This window comes from Ursus americanus, chromosome 12 (assembly GCF_024610735.1).
Source record: "Ursus americanus isolate L20-20 chromosome 12, mUrsAme1.1.p, whole genome shotgun sequence".
NCBI classification, from domain to species: domain Eukaryota; kingdom Metazoa; phylum Chordata; class Mammalia; order Carnivora; family Ursidae; genus Ursus; species Ursus americanus.
This window is the reverse complement of record NC_142138.1, coordinates 5,726,663-5,748,899: the sequence shown is the minus strand read 5'-3', so window position 1 is coordinate 5,748,899 and position 22,237 is coordinate 5,726,663. Positions and strand designations below refer to the sequence as shown.

Here is a 22,237-nt window from a genome sequence, read left to right as displayed (position 1 = left end):
CAAAAGATTTTTTTTCTTGTGATGAGAACTTTGAGGGTCTACCTTCTTAGCAACTTTCAATTATGCAATACAGTATTATTAACTATAGTCGCCATGCTGTCCCTTACCATTGCTGTGATTTATTTATAACTGGAAGTTTCTACCTCCTGACCCTAGAGGTGTTTCCTCTATACCCCCTTTGTTAAGATTGTCTATCATAAACGGATGTTAAATTTTGTCAAATACTTCTTCTGCATCTACTCAGATGGTGATAGGATTGTTATCATTCATTTTGATAATGTGGTGTATCCCATTGATTTGTGGATGTTGAACCATCCTTGCATGCCTAGACTAAATCCCACCTGAGCACGGTGTATGATCCTTTTAATGTCTTGAATTTGGTTTGCAAATATGTTGTTGAGGATTTTTGCACCTACGTTCATCAGGGATGTTGGCCTATAATTTTCTTTTCTCGGGGGCATCCTTCTGGTTTTGATATCCGGATAATACTGGCCTTGTAAAATGAGTTCGGAAGCATTTCCTCCTTCATAATTTTTGGAAAAGTTTGTTACTAATTGATTGGTACTAATTCTTCTTTGAATGTTTGGCAGAACTGGCCCGTGAAGCCATCTGGTCCTGGAGTTTGGTTTGTTGGGAGGTTTTTGATGACTGATTCATTCTTCTTACTAGTAATCGGACTGTTAGATTTTCTCTCTTCACAATTCAGTCTTGGTAGGTTGTATGTTTCTAGGAATTATCAGTTTCTTCTAGGTTGTCAAATGTGTTGGTGTATAATTGTTCATAGTAGCCTCTTATGATCCTTTGTGTTTCTGTGGTATCAGTTATAACATCTTTCATTTCTGATTACATTCATTTGCATTCGTTCTCTTTTTTCTTGGTGAGTTTCTCCCTGTATTTCGTTGCTCTGCCAGCCCCTCATGACCAAACGAGTTCACCCACACTATATCCACACTCCAACCACAGGAAGCGGTGGCAAGCAATTTCACTTCCACTCACATTAAGAAGTAGAAGCCCAGTTCCATGGCTTCACTGGCTGCAAGGAAACATGGAAATTATCATCTCTAGCTGGGTGGCCATGTGTCCTGCTATATCTGGGAAGGGTGTTCCTATTATTAAAAGGAAGAGAAGTGGGGACCCTGGCTGGCTCAGTCAGTTAAGCACCCAACTATGAATTTTGGCTCAGGTCATGATCTCAGAGTCCTGACATTGAGCCTCGTGTTTGGGCTCTGCACTGGGTGTGGAGCCTGCTTGAGATTCTCTCTCTCAGTCTCCCTCAGCCCCTCCCCCATCTCATGCATGTGCGCTCTCTCTCTCGCGCGCACGCTCTCTCTCTCTCTCTCTCTCTCACACACACACACACACACACACACACACACACACACACACACAAACACACACACACACACACACAAAGGAAAGAACCAAACTGGAAAAACAAGCAACAGCTCTGCCATCCCTACTCATCCTTTATTATCCAGCTTGCACGTTGCCTCCTCTGCAAAGCCTGCCTGGATCCCTCACCAAAAAGAGTTCATTGTCCCCTCGTCTGTGCTTCTCTAGCCCTTGTGCTTTGCTGCTTTATACTTCTCAGTTTACAGGCCTGTCTCCCCTCCTCCGTAAATATTAAGCACTATAACTAAGGAGCACTTGCTATGTCCTAGGCACTGTGCTAAGCAGGTTTTATGCATTAACCCATTTAACTATTCCACAACCCTGGGGATTTCCTCCTCTGTAAAATAGGCATAATAATTATACTGATGTATAGGGTTGCCATGAGGATTAAAATAACTGGTATTGAGATGGATACATGCTCAGTAAATAGTAGCTAGTGCTACTGGGCAAGTATGGATTGATAAATGTCCAAGTGTAAAGGGTTGGTCCAGTATAAACCATGCTCCCTGCCCTCCACGGCTCATAGCAGAGCTGTGGACGTTGACCTCATGCCAGGGTGTGTAGGCATCTGGAGGCACATAGCCAGAGGACGCTTGTTAAGGTGGGAAGTGATCTACAGAGAGAAAATGCCTAAGTCCTAGAAGGCACTCCTTTATCCCCCTCTCCTCAGATGAGAAAGTAAACTTACCCAAGACCACACAACTAGTTAAGTGCCAGAATCATGGCTCACACCAGACTTATTTTAGTGGGTGAGGAGAGCAGTAATTGGCTAGGTCCAGTGTGTCAGTCTCTGATACTTTATAAACCACCAGGAGAAAGTTCAGACTCTTTGGCCATTGGAGACACTATCACCACCTGGTGGCAGCAGCAAGCATTGCAGGCATAGCACCTCATGGGTTCAAATGAGGCAAAAGTATCCCAAGTATTAATTTTTAATTGTTTTAATATATTAAATAGAATCAAGGCCTGTTCAAAACACTTGGTTTTCTCTCTCTTATCAATAAGCTACGCCAGGCCATTTCCATTGCACTAGCATTTCCTAGATCTGTCCTTTACAGTTTAGAATTTCTGAGTTCGGAATGTATATTACAAGAATGGGCCAGCCTCCGAGAGGAGGAGCGAGTTGTCAGAGTTGTCATGTTTAAGCAATGTGACTTCAGGTGTGAGTTTTACAATAATAACACAGACTTGATTGTTAACTTAAATTTGGATCCCTAATTACTATTGTAAATGTCTTCAAAAAGATTTCATTGTGATACACAAAAAAGTTAGCATTTGCGCAGAAAATGGCCTGCCACACACCAGTCAGGGCTGTCACTGGCGGTAAAAATTGTCCAGTCTTCCTGAAGAGGTCAGAGAATTTTCCGCATGCTGTGAGGTGGGTCTTCGACAATTGATCCATCAAGTCCTATAACTTAGACCCTTAGCACCTATCTGTCAAAGGCTTTTCGCTAACTTTCAAGAAAAGCTGTTTAACCTCCAGCAATATGCAAGGTGGTCAGTGGGAAAACGAGGGGAACTCTGTGTTTATCCAAAGCAGAAATGCACATGAAATGCTAATATGCTTCTGTATGTCTTGAGATCATACTTTAATCTTAAAAAAATAAATTTCATATGCACGGGATGCAAAAAAAGCAGCACTGTGCTGTTCTGCATAATTGCTAAGTACCTGCGGAGCTTCCACACGATATAGATGGCCCAGTATACCCTCAGACACGGACTGTGAGCCCGAAGACAAAGTGAGCCATTGTAGCAACAACTGTACACTGTCAGGTATTTTTCTCAATTATGTACCTGTAATGTGGCAACTCTCCCCCACCCCGAAGTGTAATTAGGTCAATGAGGCATCTTACCTGCGGTAGCATCTTACTCTCAGGAAACTCCAGTTTTCATTTGACACTAAGCTGCTCATCAGAGACGAGGTGTTAAATGTGTCATTAGCACCTGTTCTGATGCAACACTCTTTTCCAGCATTAAGTTCTCCTCCTGTGACATAAGAATTATAACACCATCAACGTTATCCATGAATATTTGTACAACACCTTAGAGTTTCCGAAGTAGTCACACGGATTTTCTCATGCCATCCATAAGATGGTCCTTTTTTATTGATGAGGAAATAGGGCTCAGAGAGATGAACTGACCTAGCTAAGGTCACACAGCATCGCTAAAACCCTCCTCCACCTCTCCTCCTCCTTTTCTCTCCCTTTCTCTCTCTCTCTCTCCCCTCCTTCCTTCCCTTCCTCACCTCTCCTTCCCTCCCTCCTCTCTCACTCCTCCCCTGGTTTCTTAGTGCCTGAAGGTGAATGATTTTTTTCCCCTAATGGCCAGCATCTCTCTCTTCTCTGAGGACAGACACAGGCAAGGAAGGAGGGAATGGAGGAACTTGGGCAGCAGTGAGAAGGCACCTTGGCCTTTGTCGCCCCCTAGAGTCTGTTCATTTTGCCCAAACCTCCTGCCCCACAGACGGATCCCCTTCAGTGCCAACCAGTAGTCCCAGAACAGGGATTCCTGGGGAGAACCCAGCTAGGGACCAGTCTCCCATATTCTGCCTATGAGTCTCTGAAAAGAACAAGTTAAACAGAAAGTTCTGGGCACCTTGAGAGGGAAAGTAAAACTAATACCAAACTTGGAATTCCTTGACCTGAGTTTGAGTCCCAGCTCTACCAATGACCAGCTTTGTGGTCTCGCTGAACCTCCATTCCTCACCCATGAGGTGGATTTCCTTGCAAGGGCTGCTGTTAGGGAGGAATTCAAGCCATCATGGGGAAGCCACCTGCCACAGAACAGGTGCTCAAGAAATGCTGATTTAGACTCGGAGGCTACGAGTGAGGACATGGAGGAGGAAGGGGCATTCAGGACAGTGGGAGCTCGTACGTGAGCCTCGCATTCTGTAATTGCAAAAAGTGGCCACCGATTCTTCCCCAGCTGTCAAGCGATGGAGTCTGTCTCCTCACCCTCCAGTCCGGACCGGCTCTGTCATGTGTTTTGGCCAATGGCTTTTAAGCAACTGTGACGCAAGCAGAGCATCACCATGGGGCTCAGCTCCCCTTGCTGCTTTAGGAAGCCTGTGACAGCCACCCTGTGAAGAATCCGGGCTGGCCACCTACACGATGAGACACGTGACCAGGTATCGCTGTGGCCTCAGCCCGCAGCCAGCCAGCGGGCCATCGCCGCCATCCGATCCCCGACCTAGAGGAGTGCTTTGGCTATTTATAGCTGCTTAACAAATCACCCCCAAAGCACCTCGAGATAACATTTATTATCTCGCTCAGTTTCTGAGGCTCGGGAATCGGGGAGAAGCTCAGCTAGAATGGGAGTCTGGGGGCTGGCAAGAGCAGGGGAAAACCGAGTCAATACCCACCACACCCCGCCTTTACTACAGAGCCGCCTAGCACAGCCACAGCTCACCAGGCGTGCAAGCCTGCCTCCCCTCCCAGAACACCGAACCTCAGAACCCGGAGGGTCCTCGGCAGCGAGCCTCCCCGACCCCTCATTAAACACTGGGGAAGCTTGCCCAAAGTCACACCAGCAAGCTGCAGCAGCAACGACATTAAACCAGGCACTCCTGCTCCCCGCCCTGGGCTTGTTTCTTTGCAATATATAAAGAGCACATTGCAAGCCTGCTGACACTTCTGTTTGGAACAGAATGTATTTCTAAACACAGGCATACCTCGTTTCATTGCACTTGGCCGTATCACGCTTCGCAGATACTGTGTTTTTTACAGATTGAAGGTTCGTGGCGACCCTGCCCCGAGCAGGTCTATGGGTGCCGTTGTTCCAACAGCATTTGCTCACTTCTCGTCTCTGTGCCACGTTTTGGAAATCCTCAGTACTTCAAACTTTTCCGTTATGATTATATTTGTTACACTGATCTGTGATGGGTGATTATAACTTGCTGAAAGCTCAGACGTTGGCCAGCATTTTTTAGCAATAAAGTATTTTTAATTAAGGTATACACATTGTTTTTAGACACCACGTGATTGCACACAGAACGGACTATAATATAGTGTAAACATAACTTTTATATGCACTGTAACCAAAAAATTCACATGACCCACTTTATTGCAATATTTGCTTAATTGCGGTGGTCTGGAACCAAATCCAGTGTCTCCGAAGTATGCCCGGATTGCCCATCTGGGCTCAGAGGCCAGCCCGGGGCAACAAGGAGAAACCAGCAAGAACAGGAAAGGAAGAGGGGACCTCATGACCTGATCGCTTCTCCCAGCGCACCGTCCTCGTACCCTTCGCCACACCCCGGGGCAACCAGGACTCCTGCCCCCCCCCAGGCCAGACCTCACTGAGGTGCCCGGCCCAGCCGCACTTCCCAAGAGGCACATGCCAGTTAGAAAATATCCAAATCAGAACCTAGTTCTAGGCTAGACCTAGTCCTAGAATCTTGGCAGCTCAGGACAAGAAGGAACCTTCTTCTTTTTTTTTTTTTTTTTTTTAAGATTTTATTTATTTATGTGCCAGAGAGACAGCCAGCGAGAGAGGGAGCACAGCAGGGGAGTGGGAGAGGAAGAAGCAGGCTCCCAGCAGAGGAGCCCGATGTGGGACTCGATCCCGGAACGCCGGGATCACGCCCTGAGCCGAAGGCAGACGCTTAACGACTGCACTACCCAGGCGCCCCAGGAACCTTCTTCTTGACCATGCTCTCTCCGTGACAGGGGGCCATTCAGCTTCTGCTTACTCACCTCCAGAGCCCAGGGACTCACTACCCCCTGAACTGGTTGGAAAGAGCTTTGGAGACAGATCTACCTACATTCAATCTCTATGACAGACAGCTCTGCGACCTTTAATGTCGTTTGGCCTTGCTACACCTCCAGCTTCTCTTCGGAAGGGAATAGTGCCTCCTGAGCAGCGTTGTCATGATAATTGAATGTGTGCAAAGTTCCCAGAAAGTACTGGGCACATGACAGTTTTTATTACATCGGCAGAAGGTGAGAACAGGAAGGAACACGGGGATGCCACCTCTCTGCAGTGCCTGCTTCCCACCTGGGCACCCACCCCACACAGTCGGGGCTGCCAAGGGTTTAGGATCCCCTGAGGATTCGCCCCAGACAGAGAAAATCAGAATTCACCCATCATCTCAGAGATGCAGGAAGGCACTAGGCAGCAGAGTCTCCGAGGGTGAGGGTGTGGAGGGGAAGCTCTCAGATGGATAGGCTGGGCCTAGAATATCCAGGAATGGGGGAAGAAAGAGGGAGGGAGGGAGAGACAGATCACAAGAGTACAGAGGAGGTGAGGAGAGGTCCAGCCGGAAGTCGGTCACGGGGGCACAGCTAAGAGGCCATGGCCCAGGTACTGGTGAGGGAAGTCAAGAGATACCTCTCAACCCAGCCACGAAAAGTTAAACAAAGGCCGCCCGTGGCTTGTTCTTTCTTCAACATCCAAGTTACTCTGCAACTGTGGGGTGCAGGCCGGGCGGGCAGAAGTCAGCAACGCTGCCCCACGTGGAACCAGAACGGCACAGGCCACCGGGATGGGGGATCCGAGACCTGGCGGGGGCGGGGGGGCACCTCGCAGCGCACAGATCATCTGCCACAGAGCAAACCAAATTTGCAGGCAAATCACCGAGTGTGCAAAGTTGCTAGGGAGCGAGGGACAGGAAATGGAAAGTCACTACGCTCCCCCATGGTCATTCACACAGGACGTACGAGGTGCCACAAGAGCTTCTTAAGTCCCGCTACCTCCCTTCTTATTTTAGTGCCATTCAGTAGTTCTGAGGCTTTCCATGGGCTTGCTTTTGAGCTCAGCATCTCCCGTGGCCCCTCCACTCACACCCCTGCCCTCACCCTGTGCCCCTGCAGGCCGCTGCCTACCTTCCCTCTGTAGGTCTGGGGAGGTAACTGCCTCCTAAGTGACCAGCCCAGGCTGCTGCTCCGTCCCCGTGCCCCGATGCTCCTCCTGAATCCCACCCACACTTTGGTATATAGTGCCTCTCGAAGCCTCACCTCCAGACCCAGGACAGGCAAATGCATGGAGACAGGAAGTGGAACAATGGCTACCCGGGCGGCGGGGAGTGGGCAGTGGGCTGTTAGTGTTTCATGAGGACAGAGATTCTCTCCGGGAAGAGGAAAAAGTTCTGAGATGGATGGTGGTGATGGTTGCCCAAGGTGTGGATGTACGTAATGTCACCGAACTGTACGCTTAAAAAGAGTTCGAATGGTAAATTTTATTTTATGTCTATTTTAGCACAATTTATTTTTTTAAGATTTTATTTATTTTTTAAAATAAAATATATTTTATTTATATTTTTTATATATTTGTAAGATTTTATTTATTTGAGAGAGACAGTCTGTGAGAGAGGGAGAGAGGGCACAAGCAGATAGAGGGGCAGAGGGAGAGGGAGAAGAAGACTCCCTGCTGAGCATGACCCTGAGATCATGACCTGACCAGAAGGCAGACGCTTAATTGACTGAGCCACTCAGGTGCCCCTACTTTAGCACAATTTAAAGAATAAAACCCTCACACCTCCATTACCAGCCTGAGGGTGCCCTCTGTTTTTTCCTGGGACCCTGCCAGATAGATATGTTCCCAAGCAATGTCTTTCCCAGTGTGTCCAAAGTCCCTGATCCTGGACGCCTCCCTTGGGGGTTTCTGGAAGCTGACCCTCGAGGTTGGACAGGGCAGCTGGATGCCCCCTGGTGATGCTCTTGCTGAATGCCCATGGAGATCATTTTTACTGGGCCAAAGAAAACTAAGACTCTTGAGCGTCCCCCACACACTGGGACAGAAAGCTTACACACAAGGCGGTCATGACCGGGACCGCCATCTTGCATCCAGAGTAGTGTTTCCTGGTCTCTGACAGTTTGACATACGGGCTCTGCCTCCTCACACAACTAGGGGCAGGAGCTGGGTCCTTACTCTACACATGTCTGGTGATCTTGGGCAAGTCTCTGCTCTCTCTGGACCTCAGTTTCCCCTTTTGTACAATAAAGGAGTTAACCAATGATACTCAAAGTTTTCTTTTAACCAGCTGAATCCTTTCATCAAATAAAATCTTACAAAGAACCCCAAAGTAAATGTAAAATAAAATCCGGCTGCCTGGTCTGAGGATGGCATGAGAGGCCCAGAGTATCACGATCCTTTTCTACCTTCTAAGGAACCCTGGGGTTCTGTGAGGTACAATTTGACAACCACTGTTCCAGATGATACTCAAAAGCCCTTTAAGGATCTGGCCATGTATACAGTGGAGTCAATGCCCAGCACGTGTACTCAATATAAATGTTTGCTAAATGAATGAAAATACCCAACCTCCTTCCCTCTCCCTCTTTGCCTCATTTCTGTCCCCTCAGCACTAAGTAAAGGGAGCCCGGCCCCAGGCCCACAGTTCACTAAAACCAGGCTCTTAGTGTGTAAGACTCACTCCCTCCTCAGCCTGCCAGTAACACTCTGGTGGACAAGAAATTGTTGAGCCTTTGTGCCCACCACCCCCAGGATGGGAAGTTTGCCATCTCTGGCCAGGCCAGCCTGTTGCCTCTGAACACAAGCAGAGGGGCTGAGCTGGGGCCAAGACTAATATTGTGTCAGTGAGTGTATTATGAAAATAATGGAATAAAAGAAGCGACCCTCCGTAAGGGATGTGCAAGCTTCCCTCCGCTCCGCCATGGCCGGACAAAGGCTGAGGTGGCCCTTCCAGGATGGGCATTCAGCCAACAGCTTTAAATAATCGTTAAAAGCACGGTCATGATTTATCATTGGGGACCAGCCGGCCAGGGGGCGGCTTGCAGCCTGGGCTCTTCCCACTTCAGTTCGGGCATCTGGGGAGATGGGCATGGCCCCCCTCTCTCCCCCTGCTTAAGCCCCAAGCTGTGGACTTCCTCAAGGCCAAGAAGAAAACATTTGTCTTCCTCTCCCCCAGCCAGGAGGAAGCAAATCGTGGTCGTATCTAATGTTTCTGGGGTGTTTCAGGGGATTATTTCATTTGACCCTCTTGACAACACAGTAAGCTAAATACTATTATGACTGTGCCCATTTTAAGTCCATGAAAACTGAGGCACAGAGATGTAATTTGCTCCCGGGGGGGGGGGTGGAGGAGTGGGCATTGGCACGTCCTGTGCTTGGCTCCAGGGGGTCGGAACTGGCCCTGAGACACTGAAGTCCCCACTTAGCCAAGCTTTACCTGCAGAAAACCTCTATTTCAGACCCCTCCCCGAGTCTCCACCGAGTTGAGGGACACAGGAAATCCTCACAGAGGAAGCTGGCCACCCAAAGAGTGCAGGGATAACCGAAAAGGCACTGACCCCCGTGCACTCGAGGCCTCGGGGCTCTCCGGGACACGGGAGGCAACCAGTGTGTCTGCTTGGCCGCAGAGCCCCCTCCCACGGGCGCAGGGCAAAGAGGCCTGGCTGGGAGTCCAGACAAGGGAGTCCTGGAGCCAACTCTGCCCGGGGCGTGCCTGCACTTGTGACCTTCCGCAAGTCATAGTCCCTCTCTGGACCTCGGCTGCATCTTCTGACGAATGGCTCTAAAAATGCCCTTTTACCTCCCAGGGCTTGTAACGGAGCGGAAGCGGGAAATTAGTTATGCAGTGGCACAGGTGGGCGACGCTGTTTGCTCCTATGGCCCCTCGCCCAGCTAGACGCAGTCCCCAGACACTGACTTTGTGCCCTCGGAGGATGGAGGGGCACCGGAGGGCCTGCCGTGGTCAGCCCCAGCCCCGGCCATTATCTTCCAGGCACTCCTGTGGGCACTTGCTTTACAACTCTGAGAAATAGGGGAGCTCAGGCCCATTTACACATGAGGAAACGGGGGTTTGAAGAGATGACACCATTTGCGTAAAGGCACCTGGCCGGTCGCGGTGAGCCTGGGATTTGGCCTCCAGCCTGTCTGATCCCAAAGCCGGGCCCTGATGCACGCACTGTGCACAGCTGAGTGGGCTTCGAAACTAACCCAACAATCCACCGTTGGTCAGAAGACAGGGCGGTTCGAGACACGGGGCCTTGGCCCTGTGCTGGTGGCACAAGGTACCCAGCCGGTCCGCACCGAGGAAGTGAAGGGCCTCCGATGGCTTCCCTGACCTTCCACCGATCCATGTCTATTCCTCAACACCTCCAGGTGCCTCTGTCCCAGGAATTCGTCCAGAAAACACCACAGGATCATCCTCCAGTGAGGTACTGAGCTCCTTGTCGCTGAATCGTAGAGGCGAGCAGCTGGGGAGAGGCTGGGGGAGATGTCTAGTGAGTTCCTCCCCGGGATCTCCATCCCCTGCCACCGCACATCCCCACAGTCTCTCTCGCCAAGCCTCCGCAGGTGTCCGGCTCCCAACTTTCAGCATCCAGGGGCTCCACTCCAGCTGAAAAGGCCCCTCCATGGACCCCGGACATCCTCTGACTTCTCCTCTTGCCCCATGTTTCAAGGCGAACTCAGCTCCCAGCTCTCAGTACACTGTCCGGGTGGTTCAGAGACAAAAGAGACCAGGAACACCCTAGACACTCACCATCTGGACCCTTCACGGGGGGGGGGGGGGGCTCGCAATATTCGACCTCGGCAGCCTCATCATTCTGATTAATCCAGCTTTCACTGAGCACCTTCTCTGGGGAACAGCTCAGCCAGGAAGGCAGGAGCCCTGCCCTTGAGAAGCTGACAAACAGTGGAGGCAGACGTGTCGATGAAAAATAAAAAGGCAGCATGAGCAAGAGCCACGGCCTGGAAGATGAGTGACATTTAGGGAGGTGGGAGTCCAGCAGCTTGGGTGTGGTTATCACAGCCATCAGAACCAGATGTGAATCTCTCGAACTTTCTGGGGGTGTGACCTTAGGCAGGTAACTTTACCGCTTAGGGCTTCAATTTCCTGATCCATCAGAGGAAGATTGAGGGGACTAAATAAGAGAATGCCAGCGTGCCACATGGTGACTGCAGTTAGCAACACTGGACTGCATACTTGGAAGCAGCTAGGAGAATAAATCTTAAAAGCTCCCATCACAAGAGAAAAAAACTGTGTAACTCTGTGTTGTGACGGAGGTTAACCAGGCTCATTTGGTGATCATTTCACAACATATACCAATATTTAATCATTATGTCATACAGCTCACGCTAAGATAATGTTGTATGTCAATTGTGTCTCAATAAAAGGGGAAGAAAATTAGGAATGAAAGGAGTTATAATTAAATATCCTACAAACATTAAAAGAAACTATTATAACAAATTTTTGCACACAAATATAAAAATAGACTTGGAATGAAGAAATTACAATTTGCCAAAACTGCCTCAAAAAAATTAAATACCAGGGCGCCGGGGTGTCTCAGTCGGCTAAGCGTCTGACTTTCGCTCAGGTCATGATTCCGGGGTCCTGGGATCGAGTCCCACATCGGGCTCCCTGCTCAGCGGGAGTCTGCTTCTCCCTCTCCTTCTGCCCCTTCCCCCCCTCATGTGCTCTCTCTCTCTCTCTCAAATAAATAAATACGATATTTAAAAATAAAAGAAAAAAAGAGAAAATTTCTAGGTAGCCCTATAGTGATGAAATATTCTAAATTTGTAGTTTAAAATCTTCCCTAAAAGAGATTCCAGACCCAGAATTTTTCCTGAAGTAACAACCAAATCCAGTCCTTTTACAGCTATTTCAAAATACAGAAAAAGAGGGAATATTCCCAACTTCCCACATGAAGCTATCACAAACATGTTATCAAAACCTGATAAGAACAGTATGAGAAAGGATTATTATAGGCCAATTTGACATAGAGGCAAAAGATCTAAACAGTATTCAAAAGCTGAATGCGGGGGCGCCTGGGTGGCTCAGTCATTAAGGGTCTGCCTTCGGCTCAGGGCGTGATCCCGGCATTCTGGGATCGAGCCCCGCATCAGGCTCCTCTGCTATGAGCCTGCTTCTTCCTCTCCCACTCCCCCTGCTTGTGTTCCCTCTCTCACTGGCTGTCTCTATCTCTGTCAAATAAATAAATTTTTAAAAAATCTTTAAAAAAAACTGAATGCAGAAATCTAAAAACAGGATAATCCATTATAACCAAGTTGGGTCTCACTTAGTCACGCAAAGATGATTCAACACACAGAAGAGCTTACGGCCAATTTGCCACGTGAACAGATGAAAGGAGGAAGTGCTCCTCTCGTTAGATGCCACAAGTTATTTGATGAGATTTAACACCCATTCATGATTTAAAATGAAAAACTTTTTAGCAAATTAGAAATAAAAGAGAACGTCCTTAACCTGGAAAAGATGACTACCATTCTATTAAGACCTAGAACAGCTCTGTTCCCAAATGAAGATTCTCTCAGTTAACTGATACACTGAGCCAGGACCTCCTGGAAGCAGTGACTTGATCCACGAGTGAGTGTAATCATAAAAGTTTCTGGACCACTGTGGTCAGGCAGGGGAAATGTTTTGGCTAAGCCTTGCTGTGTTCTTCAAATCTTATTAATATGCATAGACTATTGTTAATGAATTTTCATTCACCCAATAAAAGCTTATTAAATATCAAAAAATGAACAAAATGTCAAGCATATTGTACATTGATACCTGATCTATGCTCCTCAAAATGATGATAAAAAGCCTATCCTGGGGGGGGGGGCCTGGGTGGCACAGCGGTTAAGCTGCCTTCGGCTCAGGGCGTGATCCTGGCGTTATGGGATCGAGCCCCACGTCAGGCTCCTCCGCTGGGAGCCTGCTTCTTCCTCTCCCACTCCCCCTGCTTGTGTTCCCTCTCTCGCTGGCTGTCTCCATCTCTGTCAGATAAATAAATTAAATCTTTAAAAAAAAAAAAAAAAGCCTATCCTGGGGCGCCAGGGTGGCTCAGTTGGTTAAGAGTTTGCGTTTGGCGCAGGTCATGATTCCAGTGTCCTGGGATGGAGCCCCGCGTTGGGCTCCCTGCTCAGCAGGGAGCCTGCTTCTCCGTCTGCCTGCTGCTCCCCCTGCTTGTCCTCTCTCTCTCTCTCTCTCTGACAAATAAACAAATAAATAAATCTTAAAAAAAAAAAAGCCTACCCTTATATTAGAAAAAATCTACAGGATGAATTCCCAGAATCCCTATGTGGTAAGATTACAGGTAAGTGTTGTTTTATTATTAGAGGTTTTCCTCCACTGATTAAATAAATATTTATTGAACATACTTATTAGGTGCACGACACTGTGCGAGGTCCTGGAATAAAAAGGAAATACAGAAAATGGTTAGAAATGTGGCCTTTGCTGCCAGGCTGGGTTCATGGCGAGGCTCTGCTACCCGCTAGCTGTGCAACTTTGGGTAAGTTGTTTAACTTCTCTGTTCCTCAGTTTGCCCATCTATAAAATGAAGGTATTTTTTAAAAGGAGAAGAAAATGCATGTAAATTGCCTGGCCTATAGTATCTGAGCAAAAATAGCAATTATCACCTGAAAGGAAAATGTAATATGTAACAAAAGGGGGGGCAGATGAAATGCTCTCAGTGCTCAGAGAAGAGGGTGAGAGGACATCAGAGACAGGAGGAGGACGAAGGAAGGCTTCCTGGAGGAGGTTAGCACCAGAGCTGTGCCTTGAAAGCTAAGTATTTCAAAAGGCAAAGAAGAGGTGGAAGGATATTCCAGGGAGATTGCCCAGCATGAGCAAAAGCCCAGAGATGAGAAAGTGTCTGGGGGTAAAGGCACCAGTCAGTGCAGCTGAAGCACAGGGGTCTGATTGTACTGGGGCCTGGGGCCGACTCCAGAGGACGCAGCGCACACTGTGCCAAATGGTGCGCGGCAGCCGCCCCTTGCCCCTCAGTTTCGCCATCTGTAGGATGAGGCCACTGGACTCAATCACCCCGGGGCCCCCAGCCCCTCCAGGACACTTCATTCGACAGAGCCCGATCTCTAAATGCTTCCACATGTCAGCCCTGCCCCGGCCCCTGCTCTGTGCTTGCAGCACGCAGCTGGCCAGCCCTGCTTCCAGGCCTTGGACGGCCTCCCCACGGGTCTGGAGTGCACAGCTCTCCCAGGGCCACCGGACCCATGGCCCCCCGCTCCAGCAGGAACACAACACCCAGGGTGGTGGGCCCGATGGAAACATTAGCCTCTCTTCCCTCTCCGGGCCTCACTGCCTGAGGACAACGTGGGTTGATTTGGGGTCTGCGGGATGCAGAGAATGTTATCATTCTCAGGGAACTCCAAGTCCTGTTCTCGATGCTTATTCTGGCCTCTCTCCGCGGGGGCTTCAGGCGCCATGGGGCCAGGAGGCCTCCCTCCGGCTCCGGCTCCGGTACCACCAAGGGCTCCCAGTTCCAAGAGAGGTTTCAGGTTTCATAGAAACGAAGTAAGGGCCTGAAGGGGCAGCTGTCCATAACCGCTGGAGCACAGGACCAAGCAGGGCTGAAGGTTCAAGCTGTGTCATCCCCCCTTTTGTCTCCTGACACCCCCCCCCCCCGCTCCTGCAGATGGTAAGCCTTCGCTTTTCCAACCTGGAATCTGAGAATTCTAGAAACTTGGAATCTGAAAAATTTTAAATCTTCAAACTATGGACTCTTAGGCTACTAGGACCTTAAGAGTTGTGGAATCTTAAACTTACTAGAACACTGAAATTCTAGAAATTCCAAATCAGAATCATTGTGTCCAAGGAAGGGATGGGTTCCAGCATTTCCTAGCTGTGTGACTTTGGGGAAGTTATTCAGCATCTCTATGCTTCCATGTCCTCCTGCGGAAAATGGGGTAATAATAGTACCTACTCCTTTGGGTTATTATGTTGAGTTATGACGTTAACATGTTATATGTTAGTATGTTATGTGTAAAGCACCGACAACAGGGCCCAGCACATGGAAGCCACCACAGACATGATGGTTATAGTTCTAATACCACACTGCAAGGCAACAGTGGTCCCTGGGCTTCCTGTCTAGAATGTTCCCCCAGTCAGCCATACCACCTCTCAAGAGAATGTGGAGGGGACCAGCCTTGGGACCAGAGAGACCCCTCAGTGATAGCCCCACCACACCCCCTGAAGAGAGACACTACTGTGGACAATTTCCACGCAAGGGACAGGTTTCCCATCACCCAGGAATATAACGGGCAAAACCATGTTTCCTCCCAGAACGAGGAGCTGTGCAGGTGGAATTGGTGAAAGGCTCTGGGATCATTCACAGCTCTCAGTGTGTTGACTGCGCTCAGCTGGGGCTGCCGCCTTCAAGGGGCTCCGTTAGACTGGAACATCCGAGATTGCTCACTTGTATGTCTGGCGTTTTGACAGGGATGGCAGCAAGACGGGACTCAGCTGGGCCCCCTCCAGTTTCAGGGCTGCCCCCTCTCCAAGTGGCTTCTCCACCTGGTTTCTCTTTCAGGGCACCTGGACTTCTTACCATAGCTCGGGGCTCTCAAAAGGACATGAGTAGAGTTGCCAGCTTGGGCCGGTGTGATAGGCAGAAATCTAAGGCGGCCCCCGAGATTCCCACCCACTGGCGTACGTGCCCCGTGTAATCCCTTTCCCTGGAGCGTGAGCTGGACCTGCAATATGATAGGTTGCACGGGTTAGGTTGCACGGGTTAGCTTGCACCATAACGCAAAGACGATAGCATAGATTACACTGCATGATTCGGGAATCCATCACAGCTGACTGGAGAGGATTCTCTGACTGGCTCCGAAGAATTAAGCTGCCATGTTAAGAGAGGGCCATGTCGCTAGGACCTGAGCACAGGCGCTGACAGCCAGAAGGAAAATGGGGACTTCAGTCCTGCAACCACAAAAAGATGAGTGCTGCCAACAGAACTCAGGAGGAGGACTCCAAGCCTCACTTGAGACCACAGCCCCACCTGACACCTTGATTTCAGGCTGGAGCGAGAACCCACGCCTAGACTTACAGAACCGTGAGCTAATGGGTGTTGTTTCAAGCCTCTGAGTGATTTGTTAGACGGCAATAGAAACCTTGCAGCCGGAACTGGAAAAGCATCACTTGCCCTACACTGTATGGTTAAAGGAGTCACAGGGCCAGCCTAGGTTCAGCATGAGTGAGGACCACGCTGGATGGGAGTACGGAGAGAGATGGGTCATCTAGGGCCATCTTTGGATACAAATGATTGCAAGTATAGTCAATTCCCTGAGGTCTAGACACCGCCTGGAGCCAGTACACAGCCCTGTGTCTGGCTACCAAGTTTCTAGAAGGTAAAGCGTACCCCCACAGGAGGTAAACGGTTTTACTGGAGGTTGCATATAATATCTTACCTGATTCCCTCTTGCTGACCTTGCAGCCTACTTCATGTCAATTCAAAGTAAGCATGCTTTGGGGCACCTGTGTGGCTCAGTCGGTTAAGTGTCCGACTCTTGGTTTCCGTTCAGGTTGTGATCTCATGGGTCATGGGATCGAGCCCTATGTCAGGCTCCACACTCAGCGGGGAGTCTGCTTGACATTATCTCCCTCTGTCCCTCCCCCCATGCGTTCATGCTCCCTCTCTCTCAAATAAATAAATCTTTTTTTGAAAAAAAAAAAGCATGTTCTAACTAGAAGTATGAACAAGAGTCATCTAGTCTAAACCATTTATTTATTTATTTATTTATTTATTTATTTATTTGAGAGAGAGGGAGAGAGAGCACATGAGCAGTGGGGGGCAGGGGGAAGGTGCATGATCTCACGACCCTGAGATCTCACGACCCTCATGACCTGAGCCAAAATCAAGAGTCCGTTGCTTAACTGACTGAGCCACCCAGGTACCCCTAAACCCCTTAATGTAGAGTGAGGGTCTCAAGAGAAGAGGGCATTTTCCCAGGTCCCATAGCAAACCAGAAAGTACAGTTTCTAGTCCAGGTGTCTGGACTCCCAAACTAGGGCCGCCTCCACTCAGCTTGTTTTTATGCTCAGTGCACCATTCCCTCCTCTGGCCCCAAGGGAAAGGCACTCATTTTGCCCTGGCCCTCTACCTCTCCTGGGCCTCCCCCTGCCCTGACCGCTTGGGTGTTCTAAGACTCACCATTTCTACTCCCCTGGGTCTGAGAGATTAAGAAGAGAAATCAGGATTCCCCAGGTACTGGACCCCAACATGCCTTCACCTCCGGAAGAGGACTGACAGGGTGAGGAGCCTCGCTGACACAGCCTGCCCGAGGCCAGAGCTTCAGAGGGTAGGCTGTGCACCGGGGGCTGGCCTCCACACTGCGTCCTGGTGGGTATCTTCCCCTAACCCACCCTGGGGCCTTGGGCAAATCACACCCTGTGCCTTCTGTTTCCTCACTGTAAATGGAGCCAGTGCCCTGACAGTGAGGGGGACTGAGTGAATGCCCTCCGAGGACCACAAAGGGGTAATTTCCTGGGCAGAATTTTTCTTCCAAGGGAAACCTCAGCTCCTGCTTCCTGATGAGCCATCCCTCTCTCTCCAACTAAGAGTCCCAGCCTCCCTTCATTCCGGTCCCCTTGCCCATCTCCTTCCCTTTCTCCAGTGAAAATAGAAAGCCAAAGGTGGGGGCCTCCATCCCTAACCCTGCCCAAATGTCACCTCCTCAGGGAAGTCTTCCCAATTTTCTTATCTACAATAGCATCTTCCTTCCTCTGTCCTTTTCTCCTACTCTTTTTTTTAATGGCACTTGTCACTGTCAGAAATTACATTAGGCATTTATTTGTTTATTTGGTAATCATCTGTTTCCTACACTAAACGATAAGTAGGCATCTGGCTGCCGTTTGCCATCGTATCTGAAGAGTTAGTTGTTAAAGCTCAGAGAGTATTTGTTGAATCGGTGAGTGAATGAATGGAATCCAAACTAAGCACCGTACAAACTTCAGTGTTCATCCAGGATCATGTCTGAGATACCAGTTCGCAAAGTGAAGACAACAGCGTGCAAGATGACCAGTCTGAGCAGCACCCCCACACACACTGGTCCCTCTCTCCTCTGGCTCCTGCTTAGACTTAGAGCCTGAACCCCTCACTCACCACTGAGTTACAAATCGCCAAGACAGTCCCTACATCAACGATGTTTTGAAATGAGCAAGTGCTGTAGGTGTGAGTCTGGACTTTCTCTTATTGAGAAATCTTTCTCTTATCACACTTATGGAGGGCATATTCATCTTTGTGTCCACCCTCAGAGTGCTTAACAAAAGCCATTTGGGTCACTGCCCCTCAATAAATTAATGAATGAGTGAACAAGTGAGTGAGTAAGTGAGCGAGTGAGTTAAAAAATGGGTGGATGGGGGCACCTGGGTGGCGCAGTCATTGGGCGTCTGCCTTCAGCTCAGGGCGTGATCCCGGCGTTCCGGGATCGAGTCCCACATCGGGCTCCTCCGCTGGGAGCCTGCTTCTTCCTCTCCCACTCCCCCTGCTGTGTTCCCTCTCTCGCTGGCTGTCTCTCTGTCAAATAAATAAATAAAATCTTAAAAAAAAAAAAAGAAAGAAAATGGGTGGATGGACTATCAGACGGATGGACGTTGGATGGATGGATGGATATTAGATAGATGGATGGATGTTGGATGGATGGATGGATGGATGGATGGATGGATGGATGGATGTTGGATGGATGGATGGATGGATGGATGGATGTTGGATGGATGGATAGATGGATGGATGGATGGATGTTAGATGGATGTTGGATGGATGGATGGATGGATGGATGGATGGATGGATGGATGTTGGATGGATGGATGGATGGATGGATGGATGGATGTTGGATGGATGGATGGATGGATGGATGGATGGAGAGATAGGAAAATGAAAGGAAGAGTCAATGTAGTGGATGGATGATGAGTGGATAGCAAGGAGACTGGATAGATGATGGAGAGATGGATAGAGAGATGAATAATTAATGCATAATGGGGGGGAATGGATGGATGAATGGATAAGTAAGTAAACAGATTTGATTTACTGTGTCTCAAAATCTCCAAAGGCATGGAGCAAAGGAAGCAGATTTGCTCTGTGTCCCTATAAGATAGAGTTAGGATGCTTGAAGTTATAGGAAAGCAGTTTTCAGCTCATTAGAAGGTAGAAGCGTTTCCTCCTAGAGATGTGCAAATAGAAAATAGGCACCCCTCTCCCCCATCAGGGGGCTGAGTCAAGCAAGAATCTAGATCCTATGCCCTCATTCTGTACCCTGAATCTTGGGGATTTTCTACCTTGATACCTTTTCCTAGGGCAGAGGACAGAGTCGATGACAATTGAGCCCCTGTGAGCACTTACCAAAGGCACACCCCTAACAACAGCCCATGAGGTTGGGACTGCTTCTCACCCTGCCATCTGTCTGCTTTTCCCACTTTGTCTAGACTGCCTTATGGGCAAAAATGCTAAAATCCCAGAATCTTAAAATGGAGACCGACCACGTAGCCTTGAACAAGTTGTTACCCTCTCCGATTATCAGTGGCATCATGTGTAAAGTGGAGACACTGATGCCTTCCTACAGAGCTGCTGGTGAAGGGAGCTGAAAGAATCATGTAATGGGCTGCCTCGTGTGGTGCTGGGCATTGAAAGCCTGCGGTAAGTTACAGTATTGGAACTGATACTGGTTTTAGCCTTGATGTCAGGATTCAAATCCACATCCGTATTTGTATTCATATTTATTAGAAATATGATCCTAGTATGACATGTATGACATATCATTGCCATAGACTCATAAATCTAGAACCACAGATTCTCGGATCGAAATAACAAATTATTAGAAACTGACAATCTCTGAAGCTTAGAACTGTAGAATTACCAAACCTTAGAGCCACGGATGGTTCATTTCATCGACTCCCAGAAACTCCCAGGACCTCTGAGGTCATGAGTCCATCCACCCCAACGAGCCTCTGCCCAGGGCAGGTGCCCCTCTCCAGTGTCCTTCACCCCAATCCTCAGGCCACTACACCCTCCAAGCCCACCTTTGGGTGCCTGGCTGGACCCCTTGGCCCTTCACTCCTGTTCTCAAACAACCCAGAATCCCAGGAATTTGCGGCCACAGCGAGTGGGGGCCTGAGGTTGGGCCTGGGGGATGGTGAAATATGGAAGCTCCCAGAGTTGGGCCTGGTGGGGAAGGCCACATTTTCTGTGTCATGTTCTATTGCACGCCAATCAATTACAGTGCGCCCTATATAAACACATCATGAGGGCTTTGACAGGGGGCCGGGGTGAAGTTGGGTGTCAGGGTAAAACAGGGGATAATAAAATCACTGGAGATTTATTTCTCTAAATTGGAAACTTCATGCTTACACCTGACTAAATCATCAGGCTGAAATTGGAGCCGACTCCCACAGAAAACACATGCAACCTTATCCCATCTTTGTTTAACGGCGACCCATCAAGACGCCTGATGGATTCTGCAGATGCGGCCAGCGTCCTCCTTTGGCTCCTTGAGTTCTGGGGTCTCAATCAGACCTGTCTTCACTGTGCCCACCCTGCTCTCTGGTTGCTCTTCCAGGGCTGGCCAAAGCAGCCTCTCCTGCAGGCGGGCGTCCATGTGGGTCTCCCGCCCCTCGATAGCTTCCTTTCGCTTCCTTACCCAAGAGGAGCCCGTCTGTGTACCTACGATGCCTGTACCTAACACCCTCCTTTTGCATGAAGCCATCCTCTCGCTGCAGAGGAGAGGAAGCTGGGACATCAAGAGAGCAGCTCTAGGCTAGAAATCGTCTGCCCTGGGATCAAAGCACGGTTCTCTGATAAAATCCCTTTTCTCTCTGGGTAAAATGACTTTGCTAAAAATGACTTTTATCCTGTCTCTTCTCTCATAGAACTTTTCTGAGGATTTGAGGAGTTAAGGGATTAACGGTGCTTTATAATTTATAAGTTGATGGTATATATATGTATACCACTCTCCACGTGAATCATGAAGCACTGTATGCAGCACCAGGAGGTGGTATGAAGCCATCCACCTCCTGTGTTAAGGAATTCCCCCTCTACCAGGAGTGACCAGCCCACCAGGGTTGGGAGGAGGAATCGAAAGGGAAGCTAATCAGTAAGCCCCCTCTGTGTGCTGGGCACGGTGTTACCGCGCGAATACAAATATTTCAGATGATGCCCACATCCTAGATAAGAGTTACGCCCACTCCAAAGAGGACAAATCAGGGTTCAGAGGGGTTATCTAACTTCCCCAAATCACACAGCCAGCGGCGATCGAATCCAGGCTGTCAATCTAGGTTTGCCTGACTCCAAAGTTCATTAAAATGTATGACAAGTGCTCTGTGAGGCCTGAGGGAGAAAAGATGGGCAGTAGGTTTCAGGGCTCAATACGGACCCTCCCTCTCTCCCAGCCCCCCCTTCCAGTCCATAAATTCTTACACACACAAACACACTCACCCCAGTGCACACCGCAGGTGGTCAGTGGCTGGGAGGCTGAGAGCTGAGGCTCGCGGGGCGCAGGGCGCGGGGCTCACACCTCCACCACTGCCCTGCCCTGCGGATGGAGCAGGGAGGGCCGGGTGGAGCAGGAGGAGCCCTGTGTGTCATTTTCGGCCCCAGTCAGCAGAGCCTTGCAAAGTGCAAGATGGCTTTTTTAGCCTGCATAAGGATCTAGTTAAAAACCAATAAATCAGCAGTGAAATGTGCATAGCAGCCTTCTCCGTAAAATCAACATGGCTTGCTCCTCTGCAGGGAGCCTTCTGACCGCCAGGCTGAAGTGGAGGGCTCAGGCAGAGCCCTCCTCTGTCCCATAGGGGTCTCGGGGGAGAGGGGTCTCCCCCATCCCCCCAGAAGATGAGAGCCAGGCCACCTGGGTCCTGCCTAGGCGGCGCCTGCACTTGAGACATCCCCTTTCTAGCCGCACAGATCACGAAACGTGTGAGCAGGACCCAGACTGCCCTCCGCCTCCTCCACCCCACTCCCCCTGACACGGAAAATCGAATTAGGAGATGGATGAGCTGGGGAGTGGATGAGAAGGGGGAGCCCCGGGGCGTCTCCCCAGCACAAAATACAGAACGCCATCTGCAGAGCGGGCTCGGGACCCCGTTGGGATCGCGTCCCGGGAAGACACACCGCTGACCTCCGGTGGGCTGAGCGCGCCAGGCCTGCCTGTGCCC

The 22,237-nt window shown here is 49.5% G+C and overlaps 1 long non-coding RNA gene across 1 annotated transcript in view; it reads right to left on the bottom strand.

Moving 5' to 3' along the window:
• Positions 1–21,947, bottom strand: part of LOC123793718 (uncharacterized) — a 32,265-nt gene extending 10,318 nt beyond the window's left edge. The window contains exons 1-2 of the long non-coding RNA XR_006780052.2: positions 21,519–21,947; positions 3,246–3,378 (exon numbers count right to left, since the gene is read on the bottom strand). This is a non-coding gene — a long non-coding RNA (uncharacterized LOC123793718). The remainder of the gene's footprint in view (positions 1–3,245; positions 3,379–21,518) is intronic.
• Positions 21,948–22,237: the final 290 nt, after the last annotated feature.